This window comes from Mchenga conophoros, linkage group LG3 (assembly GCF_057382185.1).
Source record: "Mchenga conophoros isolate Kocher_MC1m ecotype Shallow Benthic linkage group LG3, M_conophoros_male_GT1.1, whole genome shotgun sequence".
Classification (NCBI taxonomy): domain Eukaryota; kingdom Metazoa; phylum Chordata; class Actinopteri; order Cichliformes; family Cichlidae; genus Mchenga; species Mchenga conophoros.
In genome coordinates, this window is record NC_140528.1 from 9,925,603 (window position 1) to 9,950,600 (window position 24,998).

Consider the following 24,998-nt stretch of genomic DNA (forward strand, 5'->3'; position numbering starts at 1 on the left):
GCAGTACTGAAACACTCCAGCAGAGGGCGCTGTTAAGTCCTTATTGTAACACAGTTACTGTGTGCAGTTAGACTTCATACATAATCTGCACTTATTTCCATCAGACATGCTGTCAGTAAATGATTGGTTTCTATTGATTCTACTTCCTGTTGACTCGTTTGATGACAGTGAAACAATCACAGCTGATTGTGTGATGATGTAAACTGTCACTGTTACATTCAGTGTGTGTGACATAATGTTAGTGCAGGCTGATAACAGCCTGGTTCTGTTAGAAACACATGAACGTGTCCATAGATCAGTGTGTGTTTAACATGAGAGCTTCAGCCCTGCTGATGTGTTAAATAAAGACATGCAGGAAAACTGATGAGACTCTGAAATAACTCTTTATATTTATAATGTAACTCTGCATCAAAAGAACAACAAAGGATCCCAGACAGGTTTCTGTGAACAAAGACCATTCTGATGTTTCTGTGTTTCTAACACTTTGACATTATTAGTAAACAGACTGCAGTGAGCAGCATTTATAAAGAGCTTCTATATAAAGATATGACAGCTGTTTGACAAGTTTATCACTCTGTGTTTGGACCTGATCAGTCCAGCTGTTTACTTGAAACATGTTCATTTACCTGTTCTGTTATATTCATGTTCTTGTCTCTGTTGAAAACACATTTTAATGTCCCTCAGATTTTTCTCCCAGATGAATAAATATAAAAATGACACAAACTGACTGCAGCTACTTTTTGTCCTTTCTGTCAAAAACCTTCATGTGACTCATGAGAGACACGTTTCAGCTGTTTGTGACAGATCAGAGGCCAACAAGTCATTTATAACACTTTCCATCATTGTTTAAAGTTCTCAGTGTTTCTGTGTTGCTGCGTATAGGATCTCCCAGCATCATCACTGTGCTGTCCAATCATTGTGTGCGAGGTTACCCTTATAGTGCGATGTGTGTTTGCACAAAGAGAAGCATGTGTGTCAAATATAAATAAGCACAGAACAGAAACAGCTGCTCGTTTCTTCTGTTTAGAGTCAAGTTAGTGTTTTGTGTCTTTGTTTGAGGCCTGATGTCGAGCAGAGGTGTGTGTAACTGCACTGCTCTGTTATATGTGTGAAGTGTGTGCTTCTCTTCAGCATCATCTTTGTCACTGCTGATTCCTTTGTGTCATCATGTGTTGAGAAGAGAGAACAGTTATAACGGAGGAGCAAAAGGAAGCCCTGAAATCTGCATCAACAAGGAAGTGTTGGCTCACCAGTGATCCCAGCAGAGCCACTGGTTTGGCTCCAGTTGTTCTAGATTCAATGATGTTGTTGCTACAGATACATGTCAGCATCTTTATTGTAGTAAAGTCTTGTAATGTGAAGATAGAAACAAGGCAGCAAACAGCTCCATGATCTGATCTTAATGATGTTGTTTTTATTCCTGTCTGTCAGAACTGGATTGGAAACTATCAAAGGTCTAAAAACAGCCTCGACCCTCCCACAGAGCAAACTTTACACACGTCATCTTTCAGCTACAATCTTTGTTGCAGGGATCTTCTGCCAAACAAGGCTGAGAGAAGATTTCTTACAGCTGTCATGTTGATGCTGTTTCAGTCTTTGGGCAAACACACTCATATATTAGGGCTGATATCAGGGCTGCACAAGTTCTTTGTGTCTGTGATCATGAATAACAGAAGTGTGCCTGTTGAAGATCATGTTTCTACATTATTATATGTCCTGTTATTGTTCTGTGTTATATTCAGCTTTCAGCATCCTTTCCCAGCCCCCTGTTACACCATCCATACAAAGCCAATCTGACTGTGAGCCAATGTGTTTGTTTGTGTTGGATCAATAGATTTGACAGACTTGGTTCATCCAGAGGGAAACAGTCCAAATTCAGATCTAATGAAATGATGGAGGCTGTTTCCTACCACGGTGCTGATGTGTGACTAACAAGGCTCATGGTCTCCAGCAGACCAGCGCCTGGAATGAGGTGAGCTGAGTGTTGCTTTGGTGGGTCTCTGCCCACGTCATGCATCAGGATTCATGTTGGCAATAGTTCATATCTCTGTTCTTCAGCCTTCATCACAAAGCTGTGAAGGAAAAACAAACATCTAACAGGATCTGATGGATGCAAAGTCCACTGAGCTCTTTGTCATTTACAAACTTGTCCAACCAACAAGAGCACAGATGAAAAACACAGTGACAGTTAAAGGATTTTGCCATATATGAGCATAGATTACCTTCATATAGACTTTCAATGCAGGCTTTTGGTGAGCCGCTGGGTTCTGTCTAATAATCATCTCAGCATTTTACAATAGAACAGCTCTTTATTAGCTCTGCATTTATTGTTATTGGACATGAAACAAGGAAGCTGTTTCTCATTGGATGTTAGTTTCATGTTCATCAGGATCATTTTCTAAAGAGCTGATATTGAGACCATTTACTGCACTGGCTGCACATCCTGTCTACATTTCTCTGTATGTGCTGTGTTTAGACTCACAGAGAAATGACTCAACCAGCTGTGTTTGATTGACTCCTTTGACTCTATGAAAGGTCAGTGTGTGTCTGCACACAGACTGTTGTGTTGGACTGTTATTCAGTTGTCTGCTGAATGTTTTCAAATGTCTGCATCTCAGCTGTGATGAGGCTGGGGGTCATGGGAGGCCACCGTAGCAGCCTCTTCAACATCATGACATCATCATAAATGCTGCTGGACTGTCTGATGGGCTGACGGTGAAAAAGCCGTCGGGAAGGAAACAGAAGACATTTCAGAGGCTGCAGCAGATTTCTTTGATTCGGGGCCTTTTTCAGCTTTATTGGACAGAGCAGTGAAGATAAGTGACAGCAAAGCAGAGAGAAAGGGGGCGTGGCCCGGGTCAAAGCCAGGCCAGCTGCTCTCCACCTCGTGGTCACCTGCTCATCCTAGTGAGCTCCACCAGCAGCCCTTTCACACACTTTACACTGTCAAACACTGTGTGTGGACCTCAGCTAACAACAGGCTGCATTTAAGTCTGGACTACATGCTTTTATATTGTTTTTATTCCATCAGCAGCTCAACATCATGAGCAGCTTTGACATAAAGACATCAAACTCAAGCTGACTTTAAACTACTTTTAATACAGGGGCTCAAAAACAACAACATCTTTATTATATATCAGGACACAAAGTCATTTCATCTCAAAGGGAAACAGCTTTATTTGGAATAACCAGCACTATCAACTGGTTTGGGATCTCCACCAGTTTCATGTCTTTGCAGCTTCTCCAACAAAGTTCCTGTAAAATCAGCATGTTTGTCTTTATTGGTTTGATAGTGATTGATTATTCAGTCCCAATCTGCTGTCATCTAAAGAACAAAATGATGTTTCTATGAGTCACAAAGCTCCAGATGTTGTCGGCTTCACAAAGAAAACAAAGAACTTAAACACAAAGTGTTTGGAGCCAAAATGTTCCCAAGCTGCTCTTTTTGAAATGGCAGAGGTACAGTGGTGTCTAACAGCACACTGTGGAAGGCAAACATGTTATTGTTGGATGAAACTTCATGAATCCTTTGTAGATTTGAGCTGTTGGAGCCTTTCTTTTCTCTTCAGGTGTACAGATGCTGAGGAGGCAGGTGAAGCAGGTGGAGCTGTTGTGATGCTGGCAGAGGGTGTGTCTTAGTAACTCTGTGAGGCAGAACTGGATCCAACATTGTGGATGTGTTGATGTTGGAGCCATTAAGAGTCTCTGGCCACACTGTAGGATTTCCCTTTGATCCACTGTGGGGGCATTTTGGAGTCTGTCAGTGAAACTCTTCATGTTTGTATTTTAACCTGATTCAGTTTTTCCACCTCAACAGTTCATTCCTCAAATCAAACAAGATATTTGACCCTAAAAAAATGCATCAACAAATAATTTTGTAATAAAATATTTATTCTTCAACTTTTACAAGTGAAATCAAACAAGTGTGTTTAAGAGTGAAACCAGAGTGGAAGCTGCTCATATAGAGTCCAACCCAGGCTAAAGTAAGCTGAGTAGAGCAGCACCATCAAAGTGTCGGCTCTCTGAACACGGTGCAAGATCGCCATCTGCAGGACTAAACTAGTTTTTCTCGCCCTCCTCGTCAACATCAAGATGATGTCATCGTACAGCAACTGATTCCCTGTCCGTCTGGAACAAAGCATTTACATTAAAAAAGACATTTACAGAAAATACAAACACCAACAACACATCTCATCATCACATGATATTTTATTATTTATTATATTATATATTTTTATTGTACCATCAACATCAACAAATACCAGCATATTTTCTTTGAGATTGAGTAGAGTGGACCTTTCCCTTGGTTCACTTCCTGCTCGCAGCATCAGCTGACCTCTGACTTCCTGGTTAAGGTCTCTCAGTGTTGACTGGAATATCAAATCGGACTCACACCATGTTCTTGTAATGTGGTCATGTCTGTCCGCTGTTTGAAGAGCATCTCTGGCCTAAACACTAGGGGTGCAACGATATTCGTATCGATATTGAACCGTTCGATACAGTGCTTTCGGTTCGGTACGCATATGTATCGAACAATACAACATTTGTAATTTATTTTATCAACTTTCCTTCTGACGATGCTGTCTGTGTGGAGCGCTCAGTGAATCTGCGTTCGACTACTCCGCCTAGGCTGCACTGTCGAGCGCAGATCCACTGAGCGCAGGGCAAGCTAGCGAGACAGAACTGAACCTCCCCCACCCTCATTCAGATCTGGCCTTTGGAACTATTTTGGTTTTCATGTGACGTATGACCCTGAAGGTAAGCGAGTCATGGACTAAAGTAAAACAGTATGTTGGATGTGTCACGCAATGCTCAATTACATGGGTGGGAACTAGTGTGTTAGCGCAGTTAGCTCGTTAACGTGTTGGCCGTCTAGCCCCACGCACGGGGCGATCGGCGGTAGCTCGTTAACGGAGATTTGCCGTGTTGTGGCGGTAAGGTCATTTCAACGAGATTAACCTGAAAGCACTAGTGGGAACACAACGAATATGACTGCACATTTACACTGACATCATCCTAGTGCAAAGACCAAAACAACAAGCATGCTACTAACTTTAGCCGAGTCATTTAGACAGCTGTTAGCACATGATTCTCCTTATATGTTTAATATGCTGCTGAGTGTAAAAGCATTTCAGTTCTCACACACACACACACACACACACACACACACACACACACACACACGTGACGGGACATGGCCGGTCCTTCAACCATCGTATGGATGTAAGAGCCTAACACAGGTAACACAGGTCACAGCAGCAGAGCTGGTAGCAGCTTTGTGCGCTTGTAGAAAACTCAGCGGTACTGCAGAGGTTGTGTACTTTACCAGGGAAACGCATGTATTTTGTGTGTGGTTGAAGATTTCCAGGTTGTGTGTTCTCCTGTTTTATTCAGTTTATCAGAAGTCAGCAACTAAAATGTAAAAGCAGCTAAAAAGAAAAGACAATGATAGCATTGTGTGCACAGTGTGTTACAGAGCTGTTGGTGGCAGTCCAATCCAATCCAATCTTATTTATAAAGCACTTTAAAATAGCCAGCACAGGAACAAAGTGCTGCACGGAAAATAAGTTAAAACAATAGAACAACAGAAAACAGCAAAATAAATAAATAAAACACATAAAACATCAAATGAAAACAAAACAAGATAAAACAGCATCGAATCACCTAAAAACAACTGAAATAAAAACCAACATCTCACGTGGTGTCAAAGCTCAGGGTAAAGAGGCGGGTTTTCAAGACTTAAAAACAGGTAAAGAAGAGGCCTGTCTGATCTCCAAAGGAAGCTCGCTCCACAGTTTGCAGCTGCTACAGCAAAAGCAGGATCTCCTCTAAGTTTACGCCCAGTCCTGGGTACATGCAGGAGCAGCTGATCAGCTGGCCTGTATGAGGCTGTCGCAGCTCAGAGAGATGAGATGGGGCGAGGCCATGGAGAGCTTTAAAAGTAAATAAAAGAATTTTAAAATGAATCCTAAAAGAAATGGGCAGCCAGTGACGTGAAGCTAAAACAGGGGAAATGTGCTCAAACTTTCGAGTGCCAGTTAAAAGACGAGCTGCAGCATTTTGACTAATATATGATGCGCTGACCCCAACATGAAGGTCATCACAGTAATGCAGCCGAGTGCTGACAAAGGCCTGGATCACTGTCTCAAAGTGCTGCCGTGAAAGAATTGGCTTTGTTTTTGCAGCTGCCTGAGCTGAAAGAAGCTAGATTTGACCACTGCCTTGATTTGACCACTGCAGGTAGAATGAAATGCCAGCATGTTGTTCACACTTCTTACCCGAGCTGTTCTCCAGCGCATCCGTGAGTGTGGCTGTGAACAGAGGAAGCACTCGAGCAGAAAGTGCTCGTGTGAATGAGTTCAGAGTAGAGCAGCTCGATGTGGGAACAACTCGTGGCGTTCATTTAGAGAACGAATATGTTCATGGTTACTGTATCTCCTCAGCCGAGCCGCCCTTCGTGCCCCTCCCACAGCCACATGCTCCGTCAGTCTGCCTGGCAGAGAGGGAGGGGGGCGTCTGGCCTAGTGCCAGGCTCTCTCAATATTTTATGAGAGGGAGGGGAGGGAGGAGGTGCAGCGGGTTGGTTGGGGGTTAAGAGACTAGCTACACTGAACTACGACGGGGAAACAATTATCCTCCCTGCTGAATTTATAAGTTTGCTCACTTACAGAGAAATGAACAGTCTCTGATTTTTACCTGAGTTTAGAAACATCGAACAAAAAACATATCAGTTATGAACAGATCTGCATGTCCCTGAATGAAGTGTGTGATCCTCTACAACCCTGGATCCCACAGACTGGCTGTGGGACTCTCAGCATATAGATGCAAAGGGCGTCAGCATGAAGCTCGGTGACTGTGGGTGCAGCAGTTCTGACCATGATGTGATCAGTCAGCCTCATGGGCGGAGGATGATCATAGGAAAGGTGCTGGATGGGCCCAAACTCACACAGGAGGAGCTGGTTAATGGTGAGAAGGCAGGTGGATGACAGTCACCACATACTGGTAACACTGGTACAGGACTGAACTACTGCAGCACCCACGCGGTTTAGCATGTACAAGCCCGTCTGAGGTTTGACCGTCTGGATGATTGGCTGAAGGCTGAGAAATGCTGAGTGTGACACACCAACATCCCCACAGTCAAACACACAGTGGTGGCCGTGGATGGGTGGAAACAAAGCAGTGGCTAAAGAAGAAGTGGGCTAGCCAGCCTCCAGAGCCTCCTTTACTAAATCTGTGGAAGCAGCTGTAAAGAGCAGTGGGCCAAAATCCCTCCGGACATGTCGGCACTTTTTGATCAGTTCAGATTCTGGGAGATCGCTCTGATATAAAACATGTATAGACCAGAAACGAACAGAAACATCCGTTATTGTCCTGATTGGGGAAATCCCGGTGCTCCAGCAGCAGAGTGACGGGCAGGAGCAAAGCCTCACACAAATAAGAACTACGAGACTTACAGTAACAATAAGAGCTGAACAACATGTAACAGCAGCAGAGTGACGGGCAGGAGCAAAGCCTCACACAAATAAGAACTACGAGACTTACAGTAACAATAAGAGCTGAACAACATGTAACAGCAGCAGAGTGACGGGCAGGAGCAAAGTCTCACACAAATAAGAACTACGAGACTTACAGTAACAATAAGAGCTGAACAACATGTAACAGCAGCAGAGTGACGGGCAGGAGCAAAGTCTCACACAAATAAGAACTACGAGACTTACAGTAACAATAAGAGCTGAACAACATGTAACAGCAGCAGAGTGACGGGCAGGAGCAAAGCCTCACACAAATAAGAAACACGAGACTTACAGTAACAATAAGAGCTGAACAACATGGAACAGCAGCAGAGTGACGGGCAGGAGCAAAGCCTCACACAAATAAGAACTACGAGACTTACAGTAACAATAAGAGCTGAACAACATGTAACAGCAGCAGCGATGGAAACAACCTCGTGTTTGTTGGAGCAGGGATGGTTAGAAAGAGACGGCGCTGCTTTGTGCACGGACCATATTTATGAGTACGAGTAGTGAGTTTAATGATATTTCAATTATATGACAAATATCCAGTGTTGGGGAGTAACAGAATACATGTACGAGTAACTGTATTCTGTTACAGTTACTGTTTAAACAGGTGGTATTCAGAATACAGTTACTTTGTTGAAATAAATGGATTACACTGCGGTACTTTCCTGTTTCTTTCTGTCGGTTTGGATCTGCTGATGAGCCTTTGGTCTATATAAATAGACTGACTATGGCATAATCATGACTTTTGTCATCACAGAAGTGATGGGAGCATTCAGAGACTAAAAATAAAGCTGTGGAAGAGCAAATAGTGTGCACAATTCATCTGATCGCAGAGAAGCAGTGAAAAACCCACAGAAAGTAAAAGATAGACGTCCTAAAAACTGGTGCAATTCAGTATAATATCATTGCATGTTTTGTTGCAATGGAGCAAACAACAACAGTACACTACTTTGCTGGGACTAAAGTATCTCTAATATAACATGGATGCTGTAAAATGTGATTGTGACATCCTTGACGTATGCACAGGAGTACAGAAGTAAAACAGCAGGAGTGTTAGCTCTACAGAGGAAAAGACACGCCTGTTACGTCACTTACTACCTGCTTCTTGTCACCACATCGCCCGGTAGGATGGTTTCGACTCTCTCTGTAAGTGTACATCTCACTCTAGACTCTGGCTAACCCATTCTCTCCTCCCTCCGCAGCATTCCTACCAGCCCACCTATGGCTGTGCCACATTATACTGTTCATGGTAATACCGGTATAATGTTGGGCAACGATAAAAAAATAAAATATCGCGATAGAATATGGGTAAAGTGCGCATGCGCAGTGCCTTTGTTTTCATACCCACATGGTGGCGATAGAGAATGAGAAGGGGGAAAGCGGATCGTTGAGTGAAACACATGAACCAGAATTGGTTTGTAAAAATGCTGCAACTTCAGTGGTGTGGAACTGGTTTGGTGTTTGTCCGTCAGATACACAACAAAGCACCATTTTTTTGTAGAACATGCAAGCGGCCGTCGTTATTGCCATATTTTTCGGACTAAGGTGCTCTTAAATCTGGGAGTAATCTGGGTCCTAAACTCCGTCCTTCAGGACCCAAAGTCAAACGAACACTGCGACATCACTGAGAGTTAAAAACGGTCTAAATTCTTTCATCTTTAATAAAACGATCAGTGTTGCTGCTTTACCAGGTGTAACAATTGAGTTTAACATCCAGGCATCCATGAAAACAAAATTTATTATATTTAACGGACTTAGAAGTTAACAGGAAGTTAGCAGGAAGTTAGCGGAAGGTAGCTCACTGGTTTTGCTAGTGCCTAAGCATGATATAGCATGTTCTGACTGAGAGATTTCTGAACAAATTAAAACGTACAGCTCTGCTGTCACTTCCAACATAAATGAAGACAGAAAACTAAACAGCAGTGACGTTTGTAGGGTTACTGAAGTTGGGCTAGCTGCTATATAATGATGTGCTACGTGATCGCTAGCGACACAGCTATGTTAGCATAAACACAGTGAAGCTGGAGGACGAACACTAACACTTTTCCACTCGATAAAAGTTAACGTGAGGGTTCCTGATGGTTAGAGACAAATGCAATCGCATGGCAGGATGCTGTAAACCACAGGTGACGAACTCCAGACCTCGAGGGCCGGTGTCCTGCAGGTTTTAAATGTGTCCTTGATCCAACACAGCTGATTCAAATGGCTAAATGACCTCCTCAACATCTCTTGAAGTTCTCCAGAGGCCTGGTAATCAACTGATCATTTGATTCAGGTGTGTTGACCCCGTGTGAGCTCTAAAACCTGCAGGACACCGGCCCTCGAGGCCTGGAGTTTGACACCCCTGCTGTAAACCATAGGTGTCAAACTCTGGCCCGTGGGCCAAATTTGGCCCGCAACCTAATTACATTTGGCCCGCGAAGCCATACCAAATTACTATTAGAGCTGGCCTACTGGTATTATACAGCTAATATATATATTGTTTAGTATTAAGCTTTGCTTGTTCCATATTCAGTTTTTCAGCAAAACGTGTTTGAGTCCATAACAAAAGATTCATTCTTATATCTGGAGGAATAAATATATTTCAATAAATATTAACGTTAGCCCGCGACTTTGTTCCAGTTTTGAATTTTGGCCCACTGTGTATTTGAGTTTGACACCCCTGCTGTAAACGGACCAAACTTCAGTCAGGAGAACAACTGAGATAATCCATCCACAATACGAGGTTAGTCATTAATATACTGCAACAACATGGGAATAGAGCCGCTGCCAGAGAATACAACATTAATGAATCAATGGTAGAGAAGTGGAGGAAGAATGAGTTTAATAAAGTTTGATTTATCTGACTGCTTTGTTTCGCTTAATGTGCCTTATAATCCCGTGCACCTTATGGTCTGAAAAATACGTACTGCAAACGAAATCATTTGAAGAACTTGTTACATTAGCCTTGAGAATAGTTAGCTTCATAACTTGGCCAGCTCCAGGCCTCGAGGGCCGGTGTCCTGCAGGTTTTAGATCTCACCCTGGGTCTACTCACCTGAATCAAATGATTAGTTCATTACCAGGTGTCTGGAGAACTTCAAGGCATGTTGAGCCATTTAAATCAGCTGGACACGTCTAACACCTGCAGGACACTCGTGGCCTGGGTTTGGACACCACTGCCATAACTGAATACTGAAAGAAACTACAAGTCACGATCAGCTTCCTCATCAAGAACAATGTGAGAAGTCAGTGCAGCTGAGCAGACTTACTCAGGAGGAGTGGTAGAGAAGGACTGAAGAATGGCCACATCAATTCTCCCTGTGCGATAACACAGGTGGATCCTGCAAAACGAGTGTGTTGTCTCTAGTACAACACATAACAATTCTGGGTTTATCTCTGGACTCCATCTCTTTTACATCACTCTGTCAGAGGCCATAGCTGTGAGTGCCTTCAATCGGGCATACTGGGCATTTGCCTGGTGGGCCGACAGTGATTCTTCGTATTTATGGGTTGATGGGTTTTGTTTTGTTTGTTTGTTTTGTAACGGCATGAGCAATGAAAGGTGGTGGATTGGCCAGATGCTAGCCGATGTGTAAAAATAACTCAGTTGTTTGGTGGTGGCTATGGCAGAGCTTCCAAAGCCCTGCTCACAGCATTCCTGACTCTTTTTCGCCTGCACAAAACAGTCCCCTTTAGATTATACCTTCGCCTACTGGGTATGATGGCTCAGCCATCCTGGTGGTCTGGCTTGGCTGTTTAAGAGGGTTTCAGCGCTGGGTGGTTTCTTCAGGCGCTTCCTACTGTTCTTGTGAGGATTGACAATACCACCATGGGGGCTTTTATATTAGCCATCGGGGAGGGATGCATTCAGGCTAATATCAGCAAACATTTCCTCTCTCTGAGTGCAACACATCCCAGAGTCAGAATGGGGAATGAATCTGCGAGGCGTTGTGTTATATGGTGATTGGGCTTTGCATCCAGCCACTGTAGAACAGCTTCAGCTGGAGCTTTTAGCCACTACATAGAGCAATAATCTTCACTAAGCTTGATCTTAGAAACACGTTCCATCTGGTGGACATTGGGGAGGTGACGAATGGAAAACTGTTTTCAACACTTGGACATTTCAAGCGTGCCGGGCTGACAAATGCCTCAGTTGTTTTCCAGGCTTTAATCAATAATGTGCTCTTTGTATGTGCACCTGTTTGACCTGCAGATTTTTTTCCAGAGAACAACTAGAACAGGAAGCAAGTCAGAGTTCTTCAATGACTATGAGACACTAAGTCTAGTCTTGGTCTTGGTAGCCGGGGATCCGTCCACCATGGCCTCTGATCCTGGCTGCCACGTGGCACACATTGCATGCGACCCCTATGGCGCCCTCTGCAGGTGGTGGGCCTGCATAAGAATGGGCCCATGTCCCTTTTTCGGGTTGTGCCCAGCCAGGCCCCATGGACCAGTGCCCGGCCACCAGATGTACAGCTTCTGGCACCCTCCCCGGGCCTGGCTCCAGGGCAGGGCCCTGGTAACACTATCCCAGGCAGGGTGAACTGTTTCCTTGATCTTGCACTCATAGGGGTCTTCTGAATTAAATTGAATTGAGGAGCAGACACAGACTGTTTTATATGAGATCCTTCTCATGCACTTCAACAGTCTTATTCATCATCCAGTCTTAAATGATCCTGTTATGACCAATGACTGCTCGACTGTGTCAAAGAGCTACTTCCACAGTGTGGAGAAGCCATAATTCTGACTCCACGCCAAATAAAAGGGGGAAACCCTCCCAGGGATTGACACCTAACAGTTAAATAGTTAAAGGATTAAACTTCTCTTTCCTTTCTTTAAACAAAAAGATATTTTCAAAAAACTATTCAAAGGTCCCAAATATCTTATTTCACTCAGGGGAGGAAGGCAGACGAGAGGCAGCTGTGTCATTATGGCGTTTGTATCCTGCTGCTACTGGGACCAGTTACAGTTCCTTTCACTAACACACACACACATTCTAGTTTTGATATCTTAGTGAGGACACCTAGTTGACATGATCCTAGCCGCTCACTGTAACCATCAATAATGGATGGTTAACACTCAACCTAAACCTAACCATAACCTAACTGTAACCCTGACACTAGAACCACATTGTGAGTCTCAAACCCGTGAGGCACTTTTGTCCTCATAAATGACTGTTGGTCCCCACAAGTATAGTAACATTCCAATTCTTGGTCCCCACAGAGACATCTAAACAGGTACACACACACACTTTCATGTATTTTTGTCCACAGTATAAAAGCTGTTTGGGGCTGGGAGGAATCAAGTCCGTCCATGGCAACTTTCCCCGACTGCCTTCCACATTCTTTGAGTGCTTGCCTTGTCTGCTCGCTCTGGCGCTTTAATGACTTCCTTCAAATGGTACCAACACTTCAGCAACGACTGCAACATCATTTTTTCCATCTTCACAGTCCTGGAAGCATTGGACAGTATCATCTAATACATGGAAAATATTAAAACAGCTCAGCTCACAAAAGCTGGGAAACTTTGGGTGCAAACATGTGGAGACCACTAATTCATTTACTGCATGTTGCCTCTGCTCAGTGTCTGCTCAGTAGAACATGGATCTACATGTTCACTCCTGCACTGGCCAAAGCTGGTAGTGGTACTGCTTAGACTCTTTGAGTGCTAACATTGGTGCTCCAATCATTTGGTGTGGCTCTAACGGTGTGATTCAGACTGAGCAGACCTGGTGCATTTTGAATCAAAACTGCAGAGTCATTTTACTATTATTTAATAAGGAAGAACAGAGAAGAGTCCATGACCACGTTATATCAGTAAAGATGTTGTGTCTGCATGAGAGTAGACTGTCTCTGCAGGCAGCATTGAGAAGTTTTTTAAAAATTTTAAAACTACAGGTTTATGTCATTTTGGCACTTAATGGGGTTTTTGTGACGGTTTGTCTGTGAAAACGTCCTCACAATCACTAAAAACCAAAGAACACCACCCCCACAGTAAAGCGGTGGAAACATGGGTCACTTTTCTGCTAAGAGCACAAGATGACCTCCCTGCATGGAGGGCCAATAGACAGGACCGCGTATCGTACTGTGACGAGGAACCTTCGTCCCATGAAGATGGATGTTCAAGCATGACGATGATCCAAAACATCGTGTCGAGGTAACAAAGCAGTGGATGAAAATAAGAGTGGCCTATCGAGTCTTCCACTCATCACCTCCAGCTGGTGACGGCAGATGGCTGCCCCTCACCGAGCCTGGGGTTACTGGAGGTTTCTTCTTCTCTGTAATGTTGTAGGGTATTTACCTTATAAATATGAAATATATAAATATGAAATATGTCAAAACAAAGCAGAGACAGCGATCAGTGATAACTGATTCTCAGTGCTGGAGATAAGGATGTACGGTAACCTTCAACATTACACATCCTGTGGACACATACTGTTTGATCTATTGTTAGCATTAAGACGCTGACAGGTGCAGATGAATGAGCCCCTGATTTCTTCAGCCTACAGCAGACAGACTGTCAGGAGTTAGCTGTAGGACTGCAGAGCGTATGCTTGGTTTTATGTTGCGTTGTTGTTTTTAGCCTGACAGATGCCAAATGATCTGTCTGATCAAACGGGCGATTGTGGAAGAACACAAGCGCTTCGTCCTCTGGAGGCTGCTGACCTTCTCTGGCCACACAAACTGCTACACACTCACACTGACATTAACCTGTCACTGTGGTACACCACTCTATACTTCACATATCTTGGTTGTCCTCATTTACACGACAAACACTTAAATAGACACACACAGTGACACTGTACGCCACCCCGAGAGGCCCAGTGTGGCACGCTACTGGTGTGTCACATGCTCAGAGTCTAAACAGCCTCTGTGAACCCACACTGCTGCAAATATGTCGCCAGCGCCTTCAGATTCAAATCAGTGTGTCATTGAGCAACAGAGGTTAGCAAAGGTGTCCCAGTCCAAATATGGTGTAACAGCAGGAACGTGTGGGACATTCCTTTCTTATGACTTCATAAACTCAGCTACTGGGAGATTAATCCAGCGTGGTGTGGCAGCTTTGATCGTAGACCAAAAATGTGCAGTCCAAAAAGATCCCAGCGTAATCAAAACAGGCCGTCCTTTGGCGTCCACCAGGCAGTGTTTTGTAAATAATATGTGTTTATCATTTATATGGGAATATAAAGAACTAGTTTTAGCTGTTCTACATAAACAGCATATCCCAAATATCATCAAAACAGAAAATTAGAATAAGAGCTTTCAAATCTAATTTATCGGCACAATTATTTCAATTTACTTTGCTTTGGAAACAAATGTGCTGTGAGGGCTGTTTAGATCACATGTTACATAATGAAGTAATGAATGTCATTTCTAACTGTTTGATTTTAAAAAGTATGTTTGATAAATGTGAGGTCACGTCCAATCTGGAAGAGACATGTTAAAAAATGACCACGGCCTGCACGACTTCACATTTGATGTTATAGTCAGTGTGTACTAGTGATGGGATTTCTGGCTCTTGTTAGAGAACCGGCTCTTCAGGTTGTTTTGTTGCTATAATTTACATTATTATTAACAATAATATAAAATTATGCACAAAAGGAATTACTAATGTAAAAAAAAAAAAGTGGTTTTATTTATATATGTTTATATATAAATATATGCGGTGGCCCCTAGAGACAAAACACGTACAAACTCCAAAACACATTTCTAGCATGAACTGAACTTCCAAAGCAGAGCTACTAGATCACTTAAATTACACAATTGAAAGCATGAAAGCATGTGTGTATTGTTTGTGTATTTATACACAAGCACTCATATATAGTCAAATAATTTAAAAAAAAGTTCATTTACGTGTTACTACCACACACCAAATCCGGTCGTTGGTACTTGCTGGCTTGTGTAGCCTCAAGGTAACAAAAGCTCAACACTGCGCCCAGCGTCCTGGAGCACTTCTGTTGTGTTTTGTACGTGTTTTGAGTTTTTATGTGCTTCTGATTTTTTACGTGTTTTGGAGTTTGTACATGTTTTTACGTGTTTTGGAGTTTTTACGTGTTTTGTCTGTAGGGGCCACCGTAAATATTCTTTTATTTATTCACTCCACATAAAATGTAATAAATAAATCATATAATACAAAAATCAACTATTCACATTTCAAGTTTTAACTATTTAAATTTTCAGCTTTTTCCTTTTACAAATTTAAAGTGAAAACAACACAAAACACTGCAAACCACAACACAATTAAATATAAATTATAATATGAAAACAAAAAGAAGATGCATATTCTCTGTCATATGGACCTGCATGAATAAACTTTCTGAATCCTTTATCATCTGCAACTGAAAATAGTTGTGGATGATTACTATACCTTTCTAATGTGACGTTGTTGTCCCTGGCTCTCTTTCTCTCCCTCTGGCTCTGTTCCTGTGCTACTGAGTGTAACTACCGCCCCTCCCCCCTCTGCCCAGCGTAAAGCACAAGGCTCGCGTGCAGAGTGAAGCGGGAAAAAGTGCGAGAGAGAGAGGGTGAGAGAGAGAGAGGGTGAGAGAAAGAGAAAAAAAAAACCCACGTTCATGTCAGAGATCCGGCTCTAAGAGCCATTTCGTTCGCGACCGACCCATCACTAGTGTGTACATGTTTCTATTACAGCAGTGCAACAGTGTTCAACCCAACGTATCTCTGTGAAAGACAAATAACTGCAGCTGAATAAAAGCTTTATTGCTGCCTAATTCATCGCTACGTGTACCTCCGTCCAAGATAATGGATGGTTTGTCATCTGCTGGTGTGTCTGCAGGACAAGCATGTAATGGGATTAGTGGGGATAAATTCATGGAGGAGAGGAGAATGAGACAGACCTAATGCTAGCTAATGAAAGGACAGCAAACTAACACAGAGGAAGAGGTCAAGGCAGATTTCTTTGCAGGGTGAGATGAGGAAGGGAGGAGAGTAACCACTGTGATCACCCAGAAGAGAATGACTCAGGTCTGTGTCCAGTCTCCCCAAATCAGCATGACACAGCAAACTAAGCTACATAAATCTCTGAATTACCAGCTGAGCCACTAATCCAGGCGGTATGACACTCGCCAAACTGCTAGTTCTGTGATATTTTACCACCGAGCATAAAAGTGCTTACAGGAAAGGCCAGGAAAGAATAAGCCATGAATACAGAGTTTAAATCATAAGAATATTTTATAACGTTTAACATTACGCAGAAGCATTTCATATTCATGAAACGCTTTCAATTAAAAGAAAACATCGAAACAGGTAATAAGGACACACCCAACATGCTCAACACCCACTTTAGTACTTCCTACTCAGCAGTTTCAATTACTGGTTAAAGCAAATGTGTTAGAAACTTAAAGCACGTAAAGAATCTGCTCAAGTCAAACAAGACATCAGACACACATCACCAAGAAGGCAAGTTTAAAGCAGTCCTACAGAAAGGTTTCAAAACTCACTCCCACAGCTTGATTCCAAGGATGTTAGATTCCTATCGGGCCTTTTCTACTGTTAATTTTTAAGCTAAATGACAACTTTGTTTGTCCACTGTCAGCATTCAAAACAACTTCTACAGGGTTTAATGGAGCACACAGATTTGACTTTTTACAAAAGCACTCAAAGAGCTGTAGTAATGAAGAATTGTATCACAGTATGTTTTGTCATATCCTGTCTAAGATGTTTTTTCTTGCATGAGACTAAGCACTCATTTATACTCGTATCCAATACAACTGATTTCGGTTTTATGCTTCCTAAAACCCTTAAAATTCCTTGTCAATGTCTTTTAGTTTAACCAATCCTAAAGAAAATCAAGCTTTGCTGCTCTACTCTATTTCCCGTTCCCTCCCCAGTGTGTTGCAACATGTATGTGGATGCTGAATGAAACGGGTGGAGGGATGAGCGCTACATGGTTGTGTTTGAGCAGGAGGGCCGGATGATGAATGGGCTTTTATAGACATGCTGTTCGTTTACGGCAGGCTTGTAGGCGATGATCTCTTTAGTGTAATATGAAAAGGAAACAGATACATCGTGATATCACAAACACAATCCTACATTTGTGCCAACCTAATAAAATAATATGCAGTACTGTGTGAAACTCATCAAGTGGCCTGAACTAAAAGTTCTCCAGCAAGTTTTTCTTGGACATTTTCTTGGCTGATTTTATCTCACTCACTTTCAGTCCAGTCCTTTTAGCTGACCATTTTCAGAAGCATGTTTTTGTTTGTTAAGCCATTGACCCATGAATCACTGAAACATAAAAAAGGCACTCAAGTCAAGGGATGAACCAGTATTGTGTCTAGCACGTACATAACAGACTTAGCAAAGAACCAATTTTAAACTGTATCTTTTAAACTGTGCTCTCAAACACATTTAATTTCTTACAAAATGCCAAAGACAACATAGTTTGACAGGCACAATAGCATCTCTGCAACAGCGTGATTCCCAAACAGCTGTCTGGGAGGCTGTAAAGAAATCATTGTTACAGAAGGGAAACGGAGAAAAGGCTGAACACTGCCAAATGGTTCAAGAAATGTCTTTCTTTGTAAGAAATTACATCTTTTTCAGTTCTTCTTTCAACTCTTGGTACCCCTACAGCTTCTCGTGTTCCTTCTTCCTGATGCAGCTGTCGTTCGGGACCACTACATCGATCACTACGGCCGTCTTCTTCTGTTTGTCTACCACAATTTTGTCCGTCTGTATCTGGAAGTCCCACAGGATCTTAGCTCGGTCATTCTCCACCACCTTTGGGGGCATCTCCCATTTTGACCTCGGGACTTCCAGGTTATACTCGGCACAGATGTTCCTGTACACTATGCCGGCCACTTGGTTATGGCGTTCCATGTATGCCTTGCCTGCTAGCATCTTGCACCCTGCTGTTATGTGCTGGATTGTCTCTGGGGCATCTTTACACAGCCTGCACCTGGGGTCTTGCCTGGTGTGATAGACCCCAGCCTCTATGGATCTTGTACTCAGAGCTTGTTCTTGTGCTGCCATGATTAGTGCCTCTGTGCTATCTTTCAGTCCAGCTTTGTCCAGCCACTGGTAGGATTTCTGGATATCAGCCACCTCCTCTATCTGCCGGTGGTACATACCGTGCAGGGGCCTGTCCTTCCATGATGGTTCCTCGTCTCCCTCCTCTTTCGTGGGTTTCTGCTGCCTGAGGTATTCACTGAGCACTCGGTCAGTTGGGGCCATCTTCCTGATGTATTTGTGGATGTTCCTTGTCTCATCCTGGACTGTGGTGCTGACACTCACCAGTCCCCGGCCCCCTTCCTTCCGCTTAGTGTACAGCCTCAGGGTGCTGGACTTGGGGTGAAACCCTCCATGCATGGTAAGGAGCTTTCTTGTCTTTATGTCAGTGGCTTCTATCTCCTCCTTTGGCCAGCCTATTACCCCAGCAGGTACCTGATCACGGGCAGGGCGTAGGTGTTGATGGCCCGGATCTTGTTCTTACTGTTCAGCTGACTCCTCAGGACTTGCCTGACCCTCTGCAGGTACTTGGTGGATGCAGCTTTCCTGGCGGCCTCTTCATGGTTCCCATTCGCCTGCGGGATCCCCAGGTACTTGTAACTGTCCTCTATGTCTTCAATGTTGCCTTCTGGTAGTTTGATCCAACTGCTCCATTCTGTAGTCTGCATCTGTAGCCAGTCTTGTCAAAGACCTCACTGAGAGGGTTCAGGCCTATGCAGAACAGCAGCGGCGACAGAGCATCTCCATATGGGTTGCATCCTACTCCCATATGCTCTTCCAGTATTGCTCCATCTCTAGCCTTGGTGGGGCTCTTCTCATAGTGTCCCCCTGCCACTGAGAATATACCTTGAACTGTAGATTACTCTTAGTTAATTCTCCTGCCTTCTATCTCTCTGGTATGGTCCCTTCAAGCGGCTGGCCAAGGCTTTGAGTCGTTGCTTGGCAGTTTCCAAGGCCTCAGGTATGGGCAGCTTGCTGTACTTCTTAGGCACCTTCTTCATCGCACCTTTCTGCAGCTCTGATAGTTGGCTAACATCCCTTCGTGCTCCCTTGGTCTTTCAATTCAATTCAATTCAATTTTATTTATATAGCACCAAATCACAACAAAAGTCGCCTCAAGGGTTTAGCCTTAGTGTCCTTCTCCATGGGAGGCATTGCTACTTGAGATCGTTCATGTTGCAGCCAAGAACTTGACTGATAACTGCTGCCATGGTGTAAATCAGCTGGTTGGTTCCAGCGATGGTCACACTAGGGACTGTCCACTGCAGTAAAAACTCTGCATTATCACTCCGTTACCTGCTGCAAGCACTGCCACAGTCTGATTTTCTTTCATCACTACCTGAATTGTTTGACTAAAAGGAAAAAGAAATGGCAGATGTCCTTCTCTACAGGGGCAGAACTGTTGGCAAACTGTTCACCACCCCCCAACCGCCCTGTCTGTCATCACTCCACTAGCATTGCTGTTTGTAATTATATTCACTCCACTTTTACACACCTATACATAATATCCTAAAAGCCACAAATCAATTAGAACCCTGCTCTGTTTGGTAATGAACTGTGATAAAACAAATATCCCCTGCCGAAAAACCATAGGCTTCCCAAGGGAGTCATGAGTTCATAATGTTCATGTTTATAAACACTGAAAGCTGACATGGAGTAGGTCCCAGGCCCTGAACTCCATAAGCAAGAAAATGGATTGATGTATAAATACACACACACACATATATTAGGGGTGCAACGACAAACAAAATTCACGGTTCGGTTCAGTTCGATACTTTGGTGTCACGGTTCGATATTTTTTCCATACAAAAAAAATGTTCATGCCTTTTTAATTTTTCATTTATTAAAATTATAAATATATATTTTAACTCAAATGTACAGTTTTTAAATTTAATGTTGCTGAAACACCAAAGTAATAAAAAAATAAATCTATCTGATGGAGAAATCACTCATCTTTGGAAAAGAGAGTTTATTACAGAGAAATGTCTCTTTCCAAAATAAAAGCTATACTATATGCTTCTTCTGGGCTATACTCTCAGCAGCATATTAAACATATCAGGTCCCCATAAGGAGAATCATGTGCTAACGGCTGTCTAAATGACTCGGGGAAAGTTTGTAGCATGCGTGCTTGTTGTTTTTGTCTGCTTCCACGTGTCTTTGCACTAGGATGATGTCGGAGTAAATGTGCAGTCATATTCGTTGTGTTCCCACTAGTGCTGTCAGCGTTAATCTCGTTGAAATGACGTTAACGCCACAACACGGCAAATCTCCGTTAACAAGCTACCGCGGATCGCCCCGTGCGTGGAGCTGGACGGCCAACACGTTAACGAGCTAACTGCGCTAACGCACTAGTTCCCACCCATGTAATTGAGCATTACGTGGCACATCCAACACATTGTTTTACTTTAGTCCATGACGCGCTTACCTTCAGGGTAGAGCTGGGCGATAGAACGATAACGATATGTATCGCGATATAACTTTTACTCGATAGAGAAATTAAATTATCGCGATAGACCTCGCCGCTCTTGTCCTCTTAAAAAAAAGGAAAAAAAAAAAAAGGTCAGCCAATCCAAATTAAGTAGCGCAGAGCCGAACCAATCACAGCCGCAGCGTCACGTCGCGTGACTTGTTACGTACAGCACAAGTGCCAAGCCGCACGTGTGTTTGTTTGGGAAGCAGCCAGCGGGTAATGGAGGAAATGAGTGTGCCGACTAGAAAAATCAACCGAGCGTGACCGAAGAGAAAACAGATGATGGTTCCAATGCCGGAGAAATTGTCGAACGGAAGAGCCATAGAAGTTCCGTAGTGTGAAGGTATTTCGGCTATTTCAAGTCTGACAAAAAACAGTAGCGTGCACTGTAAATTGTGCCGAAAGCAAGTCTGGAAATACAATAAACTGGTGCATGCGTCACACTGTGCGCCACGTTATTGTTTCGGTGCAATGAATTTCTACAATACTGTTACTGTTAATTCTACTCTCTGCAGTGTTTAAATGCTTACATATACACACAGTTACTGTCCGTCCACACATACGACTCGGTTCTGCTTCTATGCCCCAGCTTTGTTAACTTTTTCCCACCGAGGCTTCTAGACTTCTGATTGGCCAACATTTCTGCACGGTTAGGAATCTAGCTCCACCTGCTGCTTTGGCATGTTCATAGCAGCGTTTTCCTTCATTTCTGCCTTTATGTGTGGACGGGATTATTTTTTAAAACGAAAACGGAAAATCTCCGTTTTCAAAAATACCCGTGTACGTGTGGACGTAGCCTCAGTCTCTGACTGGAAGCGCTAATTCGTCATTCGGCTTTTGTCAGACTAAAGTAACTGTTAAAACTGTTTGAAAAGCTCAGCTATACAACAAGGAGAGATTGAGAATTTCCTTTTAGTTCTCAGTTTATTTGATATTGACAAAAGTTAGTCAATTTTGTCTGTTCTTCTGTAAAACAAACTAAGATTTATTTTTAGAATTAATATTTTGTTTCTAAGTGGAATTGACAATTTAGTCTGTTTCGTTTGTTCTATTTTGAAACTTAAACGCTTTAGCGGCTGCCTTTTGTGTAGTTTGCAATATTTGCCTTTATTTATCTGAAAAAGTCTCATGTTCCTTAAGTACATCTACCCTGTTGAACTTATTATGGGAAATAAATATTTAAATAAAAACAAGCTGCTGATTATTTCACATTTTACTTGTGAGCAACGGCACATTTAAATCTTACAAATATAGTTATTTGGCTTATATCGTGATAGATATCGTTATCGCCTGAAATGAAAAAACATATCGTGATATGAAAAAATCTCATATCGCCCAGCTCTACTTCAGGGTCATACGTCACATGAAAACCAAAATAGTTCCAAAGGCCAGATCTGAATGAGGGTGGGGGAGGTTCAGTTTGCCATGTTGCAACGAGCTTAGCTTCTGTCTCGCTAGCTTGCGCTGCGCTCAGTGGATCTGTGCTCGACAGTGCAGCCTAGGCGGAGTAGTCGAACACAGATCCACTGAGCTCTCAACACAGACAGCATCGTCAGAAGGAAAGTTGATAAAATAAATTACAAATGTTGTATTGTTCGATACATATGTGTACTGAACCGAAAGCACTGTATCGAACGGTTCAATATCGATACCAGTATCATTGCACCCCTAATATATATACATATATATGTGTGTGTGTGTTTCTGTGGTTCAGCATTATGATGCTGAACCACAGAAACACACACACACACACACACACATATATATACATATATGTGTGTGTGTGTGTGTGTTTCTGTGGTTCAGCATTATGATGCTGAACCACATCATAATGAATAAATGGATAAATTTCCAAAATCCCGGAGCAATGCAAATTAGCCGGTGAGAGGTAAGGAGCTCTGTCATTGGTTAGACAGTCTTAGCTTTGCACCTATACCAAAGGCCATTCAGCCTCTGTGTTTACACTCTGCCTACACAGATGTTGGACATGAGACGACACAGGAAAAGGATTTTTGATGTGAGGTTTTTATTGAGATTTTATTTCTTTTTTTTCTGATTTGAAGTATTTATTAATGGAATAATAATTTATTTTCAAATACTGATTTATAATTTTTTTTATTTTCAATTAAATTACTAGATAATAAATTACTTTTGTATTGAATAAATAAAATAACTTAAAAATGAATTTGTAAATTAATATTTTATCGCACAATTCATTGTTTAAGCAAAGAACTTTTTATTTCGATGCGCTGGATCTTCTGGTCCTCTGCACATAAGTGGATTTCCATTTAGACTTTATATAGACAACAACTCAAAGTGCTTTACAACAAGTCACATTCACCCATACGATCATCTAGTGCTGTACTTTAAACACTTTAAACACAAACACAGATACTGTGGGGAGAGGCCACAGAGGCACAGGGAGAAAACTCACACAGAAATCCAACAATTAAAGATGAACCTTCTCGATGTAACACTACCATCCTGCAAGATGACCTGGTCCTGGGCCATCTTAATAAGCATGCTGTGCACAGTAGTTTCATATTCCTGCCAGAACAAACACCAGACAGTTTGTACACAAGGCTCAGATTCTCGCTTTGCCAGATACAGACAATAGTTTAAGATCCTAATGTCTCTGCACAGCTCTGTATGTACTGAAATATCCAACCTCAGATATTTCCTGCTCACACTCTGCACCGCCTTAGACAACAAGTAGTTCATGCTATACATAGCATTGACTTTTCATTCCAGCCATGTGCACTCATCAGGGCATCAGTGCTGCCGTAGTAACCACACTAACACTTCCTTGCACCTGTTGAAATGGCCTCAGTCTGATCGTGCCCTGAACAAACTCACCTTTAACATCCCACACACGGACTAAATATGTGCGTGTCAATAACACGTGACAGGAGAACATGCTGGTTGTCTGTCGTGGGGCTGAATTAGAAACAGAGCAGGAACTACAGTTTGTCAGATTAAGACTGATCAGGTCCAACATCCGCTCCCAGCACTGATTTACACGTTTGGTGTCACATTGAAGGAAACGCCTACTGGCACAACCTGCATGTGTTAAACTGCTCCTGCGTGTAAACAGCGTGTCACTTACGGCTTTTTGCATCACAAGGACGCGCACTGGCGTCTCAGGGTGACTCAGATGTTTGCTGAATGAGGTGTAGACCGGACTAGGCGGGACTCATTTCAGCAAAACACGAGCTTTTCCACCCACCAGTGTTTATCTGTGTGCTTATTTTAAAGAATTATTCCATCGTTATCAAATACGAAGCATTACACGCACGTCGAGCCGTTTCTGCTGAGTCAGACACCAGTGCTCCCGTGTGCTGATTCTCGGGTCCATCTTAAACTGGTGTGTTTGCGAATGAACTTCGGTAAAACGTTACAACGTTACCGGGCGCGCAGAGGGTCTCGGAGGCGTGTCGTACCTGTCGGGTGGTCGCGGGCTCCTCGTTCCCGGTGGGTGAAGGTGCTTCTCCTTCAAGCGATGCTGGGGTGACCGGAGAAGAAGCCATGTCCCCCCGACATCACCTCTCACTAAGCGCCGCTCCTACTGTGACTTTCCTCGGTGTCCTCCAGCGTGCAATACGCTGCCTGGCGCAGTTTGCACGGACGGTGGACCGGTTGCGTCGCTCGTTTCCTGCGCGATCAAAGTGACTCTTCGGCTGCACAGTGCAGCCACTGTCCCTCCTCCGGCCGGCGGACTAGTCCAGGCGAGGCGGATGACGTTGTCCCGGGTCTCGCTCGCTCTCGCACATGCAGGACTTGGCCCAGTCTGTCTTCTTCTGCCTCACTCTGCGCTCTGCTTTTCACTTCATGTCTTTTTGTTTTGTAAGGTGGCTAACACGATCACTCCTCTTCTGCCTGCAGGACTCTGTGACTGCTCTGTGCTGTGGCAGCACACTCCAGCCTGATAGTTCATTTTACAGCTTTTGGCACTGCGACGCTCTCCTCGGCTCGACAGACACAATCTCACCATGTCGGCACAATATACTGAGTGCAATCCATAACATGATTTTATCTCACTGTAACTTTTAAATCGACCAA

At 43.2% G+C, this 24,998-nt stretch overlaps 1 long non-coding RNA gene across 1 annotated transcript; it reads right to left on the minus strand.

Moving 5' to 3' along the window:
* Positions 1 to 4,191: 4,191 nt before the first annotated feature.
* LOC146577206 (uncharacterized) lies at positions 4,192 to 24,998 on the minus strand. The gene is made up of 2 exons (XR_014889240.1): positions 24,380 to 24,998; positions 4,192 to 4,448 (listed from the first exon to the last, which is right to left on the minus strand). It is a non-coding gene; the product is annotated as an uncharacterized LOC146577206 (long non-coding RNA).